Source organism: Triturus cristatus, chromosome 2_1, assembly GCF_964204655.1.
Source record: "Triturus cristatus chromosome 2_1, aTriCri1.1, whole genome shotgun sequence".
Lineage (NCBI taxonomy): Eukaryota > Metazoa > Chordata > Amphibia > Caudata > Salamandridae > Triturus > Triturus cristatus.
The window spans coordinates 308,761,311-308,767,388 of NC_140581.1; the positions used below are offsets into that span (position 1 = coordinate 308,761,311).

The window sequence follows — 6,078 nt, forward strand, 5'->3', positions numbered from 1 at the left end:
GGTTCCCATATCCGTGGGAGTCCTAGATCAATTTCAGATTCATGGGTGGTGAATTGACATAAAATACACATACCACAGGGGAAGTGTCCTTTCACTTGTGGGGTATTCCATAACGTATGTTGTTTTTCAATTTTGGGTTGACATGTATCTGTGTGGTCTAGCGCACTCCTCAAACTCCTGTTCCTTTTAAAGGAGAACATTGTTTTTTAAAGGCCAAATTATTTGAGGTTAAGATATTCCATTTCTGGTTCACAATTTTCTTTATGGTATTCAAGGAGGAGTTATAGGTAGTTACGCAGATTAGAGTCTTCACCTCTTCCTTTTCAAAACTCTCCAGCAAGGCTGTGCGAGGTGTATTTCGCTACCTTTTCTGCGCCTTGTTTATCACTTTTTTAGGGTAATCTCTTTCCTCCAGTTTTTTCGCTAAAAGGGCATCTTCTTTTTTATGAGTGTATAGGTCTGGGCAGTTTCTACGAACTCTCAAAATCTGCCCCACTGGAATACAAATAGTGTACATACATTGTGTATTTCTTGTTTTTGTCTGTTTCTTACAGGCTGGACATTTGACTGACATAACGCCACACTGAGGATAAGTATATCCATTGGTGTTTTTCTATCGTGATACATATAATAATAATTGTTTGTAGTTTTTGATTATTTTTTGTTCCCAGGGAGGGAATTTACATTGCTGTTTTGCCCTCAAGAAAGCCATGGACCCCTAGGGCTGTCTTTTTAATAACTACCACTACTCCATATTAAAGGGATATTGGGAGTTGTTGGTGGTTTTTTAATCTTTAACCCCCCTGGCCTTTTCTCTTAAGTGCTCCCTGAAACACGGTTGAGACCACCCTGGCCTTTAGGAGCCAGGTTGAACCCGATGATGAAGCATGACACTACTAGAGTGTGTGTGAGTTATTATAAAAAAAGACGTACTGCTCCCAATAGTGGTAGTAGCAGTAAACTAAGTTTATCCTTTGACAGAGAATTGTGCCTCTACTTCTCCTATCCACTCTTGTTGGGCTGGATACTTTTTTGATTAACGATATATTGTTTGGGAGGATGTATCCTTCCCTGGAGAGTCTATACGGTTGCTTTACCCGGTATAGACATCACCTCTCAACCCTTGTGTGGCGTGTCCCACTTTTGTATACACCCCTGGTGAGTACACAGTCATATTAGTTCCTTGCTCTGCACATTACAGCCACAAGCTTTACTTTTGGCATGTTATCCCATTCCAAAGATACACCTACTTGTTTGGCAGCACTAAGTTGAATGTGGCCACCCCGCATTGCTATTTGCTGCTCGTATACTAAGTGGTACTTATAGTCTATCATCCTCTTCTTGTTGCACCCTCATGTAATGTCTTCTGTGAGGATAATCTTGTCCAGTTCTGCTACTGAATTTAAGCAATGACATTTTGGAATCTGAGGAAGACTTGTTTTGTGTGATATGGTTTGATATTGTGTTTCCAACAAGTGTATTGTTTTCATTGCAGTTGCTGGTTGGCATGAAGGACAGCTCTCTGAGAATTAAATCAAGCTTTGGCACAATCGTCAAATAAAACTCATAATACTAATAGACATTGAGATCGTTATTTAAGATGAATGACACTCCTTTGGAAAGCACAATTAAAAAGCTTTCCATTATGCGTTCCAAAGCAGCATTGTCCATCTTGTACGTTGCTATGTGGCAATAGGCAGCAAAGAACAACTTTGATACTTATTCTCTAGTTCAATAAAAGAGTGAAACTAATGTTTTAAGTGTGATGAGATTCAACTTTGCCATGCCATTACATGGACGAGTGATCAGCACTACAGTGCCATGTGTGATTAGTTTGTAGCATTTACTTAACTATGATTATTTCCCTGTAGCACATTTGTAGAGGGGGCCTTCAATATATTTTAGGCTGTGCAAATCACATATCCACACAGAGCACCTTGTTTTAGCTTTTGCTTACAGTGCCTGCAGCTGCTGACCTTTGGACTGGAAAACCTGGGTCGAGTCTCAATGGCGGATCAACATCCTGTGATTTTGGGCAAATCACTTAATCTCCCCTTCCTTAAAAAACGGAACCTAAAATTAATGTGTCCTTCATTTATGTAACTGGTGTTCATGTAAAGAGCTCCAATACCTTCAGGTCAAGTTTGCGCTAGCTAAAACTGCTTTTGGAGCACTTCACTTTGCATTTTACACATTGCACAGCAACCCGTGTTGCTACACAATGTGTCAAACATTGACAAAGCCAATAGATAGTGCTTAGGTGAAACCTATTCCCTTTGTCAATGCTTGTTTAATGTTGTGGGGTGCTGCAGGGAGTTTTGCAGCCCCCCAGCAACATAAGAAATAAAACAGTAACCCTGCTGGGTCATTAAATCCATGAACCCAGGAGAACTTACTATATTTTTTGTAAAGCACTCCTAGCTGTGGCTTTATGCTTGACACTTTTCACCCACAAATGCAAATTTGCATGTAGGGAAATAGATGAAAACTCCACTTTCTACTAGCAGAAGCTGATGAGCCTCCGCTCGCAGAAAGTGGAGTTATGTTTGTGTGTGCTTGGTGGAAGTTGTCAGCTCCCACAAAGCAAAATCAAACAGCTCCCTCCTAAGGGTAGGCACTTTTGGAGGAAGCAGAAGTACGCTCTGAGGGACGGCGGTCCCCAAGGCCATCCATGGCTCCATAAAGGGGACCGTCCAGCCACCCTCTATTGTAGTACTTAGCCCCAGGGAGGCGGTGGTCCCCAGTGCAGCCCCCCTTAATTTGAATTGTTTGCCCCATGGAGGTGGTAGTCCCCAGGGCTGTGTGGGTGGGCATGCAGGCCCCCCACATTTATTTAGTGTTATTTGCCCCGGGAAGATGGTGGTCCCGGGGTGCAGTCAGGACTGCTTGGCCCCCGCATATTAATTTATAGAGATGTTCCCTGGGGTGGTGGTGGTCCCCGGGGCATGGGGATGCAGCATGGTCACCCCCTACATGCATTAAAAGCAGTCCCCTGGGAGGTGGTGTTCCCAGGGATTTCAGAAGCCCTAGAAGGGAGACTCTGTGGGCTCCCATCCTTTATATAATATATATATTACCTACTGATGGTCGCATGTAGGAAATTATATTCCATACCCAAGCACAGATTGCTAACGTTACAAACCCACATAGGCACACATCAGCACAGCAACTCACACACACAACTACACACAGATAGAGGTACTCACTCACATGCATACAGCCAGTGACACACCTAGACACACATTAATACAGTTGCTAAAACGCCCTGCTACACACTGATACAGGCACTGACACATCCAGTCAAACTCTAATGCATCCAAAAACACACCCAGGCACACACTGACACACCCAGGGACTTACCAGTGCAGACACTCACACACCCAGACATACAGCAGTGCGGACATTCACACAGCCAGCCAAACACTAATGCATCCAATCACACACCCAGGCACAAACTGATGCACACACTGAGACACCAAGAGATTTACCAATGCAGACACTGACACACCCAGGCATACAGCAATGCAGACACTGACACACCCCGCCAAATACTAATGGATCTAATAACATACCCAGGCATACACTGACACCTACACTGAGACACCCAGAGACTTACCAATGCAGACACTGACATACCCAGGCATACAGCAAATCAGACACTGACACACACCGCCAAACACTAATGCATCAAATATAACACAGGCACACACTAAATACATACACTGACTCATCCAGGTAGTTACCAATGCAGACAGTGACATACCCAGGCATACACCAATGCAAACACTGAATCACCCATCCAAATACTAATGCATCCAATAAGACACCCAGGCACACACTGATGCACGCACTGACATACCCAGGCTTATAGTGATGCACATGCTAACACACCCAGGCACATACTGATGCATCCACTAACACACCCAGGCACACACTTACATATACACTAACACACTCAGTTGCACATTCATGCATACACTTAAACACCCAGGCACACACTGATGCATACACTAACACACCCAGGCACGCACTTACATATACACTGAAACACCCAGGTACATACTGGTTCATAAACTGACACACACATGGACATACAAATACAGACACTGACACACTTAGGCAAACAGCAATGCAGACACAGACACACCCATCCAAACTGTAATTCACTCACTAACACACCCAGGCTCACACTGATGCATAACAAACACACTCAGGCACATGCTGATGCATACATTTTCACACCCAGACACACACTGTTGTAAACACTGACACACCCAGGCACATACCGATGCATACACCAACACACCCAGAGACTTACAATGTAGACACTGACACACTCAGGCATACAGCATGGAGACACTGACACACCCAGCCAGACACTAATGCATCCAAGAACACACCCACGCACACACTAATCAAGGCTGAAAAAATCCACTCGCCTGCTTGCATTTGCGAGCCAGATTTAATTAGGGCTAGCTATTCTTAGCTCCGACTCGCCCTTTCTTGTGAGTAGGAAGGCAAACTGACTTTTGGCCTCTGTTTCTGAAAGCAGAGCAAATCTGACAAGATAGCAAAATTTAAAGGCAGCTTTATTGCTCACAAAGTGAATGAGCAATAAGAATGCCTTTAAATCTTGTTAACTTGACACATTTGCTCACAGAGGTCAAGTGCATTACAGTTAGGTCTAGTGGATTTTTTAAGTTCCTAGACCTCTAGGTCTAGTAACAATGTTTTGATTTTTAGAACCCTGAATTGCATACATTGACACACCCAGGGATACAGCAATGCAGACACCGAAACACCCATCCAAACATTAAGTTATCCAAGAAGACACCCAGGCATACACTGACGCATACACTGACGTAACCACGCATACACCAAAGCAGACTTTGATATACCCAGGTATAATCCCACTACAGACACTGAAACACCTAACCTAACTCTAATGCATCTAATAACACACCCACACACACACACTGATACATACAGTGCCACACCAAGGGTGATACTAATGCATACACTGATATACCTGGGCATACGATAATGAAGACACTGACACAGCCAAGCATACGCCAAAGCAGACACTGACACATCCATCGAAACACTAATGCATCCGATAACACACCCAGGCATACACTGATACACGCACTGATACACCCACTCTCAGGCCAATACAGTCCCTGACACATTAGAACATAGAATTAGCTTTTTGTTTGAGTAGACGGTGGTTCTCACAAGAACAGTTTTTCTAGACGTTTTTTAATTGTTTTTCAATTTTTTTCTTCCTTTTTATTTTTTTTTAAGTGGACAGGGTAGTAAAAAGGGTAGGGATATGGAAATACAAAGAAGCAACTGGATTCAGCCTTCAAAAAACCTTTTGTTGTCACTGGAAGCAAAAACCAAAAAACTAACAGTGATGCTTCTTCCCTGTATCCAAAAATGAACCCACAGAAGACATTTTTACAATGAGAAGCATGTGGCTTTTCGCGCAGTGAATAACCATATCACTAAATTCTTCGCAGGCAGCTGGTATTGTAATGACTGCAGCTGATGATGGTTCTCCCAAGTAGAGGTTGGATGTCCTGTGGCACCTGTTTTATCTTACATCATCTGGTTGTAGACCCTTTCAAGAAATGTTTTGATGTGCTTCCACACGGAATGTGTCCCATGTGAATACTTTTTTGGAGGATCTCTGAATAACTGCTTACAGCAAATATTACACTGCACATGTTTTGCTGTTACCTTCTTTTCCCCAGAAGGTATAGGAAAGTGCTTTCACTCATCAATTCATTTCTGTGAGGTGGTGTATCTTTCTCGTCATTCTCAACAAGTTCTGGATGCTCATCTTGGACGTAACATGTAGCTTCACCCATTGTGTTGTAGCTTCAGCCATTGTGTAGAAGCAGAGCACAACTGGTTCTCAATCTTTGTTCTAGAGAAGTAGCTGCTTTTGGATGTGATTTGGATGTGCATTGGTGGGGTCTTAATGTGTCCAATCAAAAGACAAGGTCTGGGCGTGCTTGCGAGTGAATTCGGTCCATATATTTGTGGATTCGCGAAAGTTGCAAAATGGGAAAC

At 43.2% G+C, this 6,078-nt stretch overlaps 1 non-coding gene across 1 annotated transcript; it reads left to right on the top strand.

Moving 5' to 3' along the window:
- The first annotated feature begins 1,363 nt into the window (after positions 1-1,363).
- Positions 1,364-1,433, top strand: LOC146864138 (small nucleolar RNA SNORD38). The gene has a single exon (XR_014977644.1). It is a non-coding gene; the product is annotated as a small nucleolar RNA SNORD38 (small nucleolar RNA).
- The last annotated feature ends 4,645 nt before the right edge of the window (positions 1,434-6,078 follow it).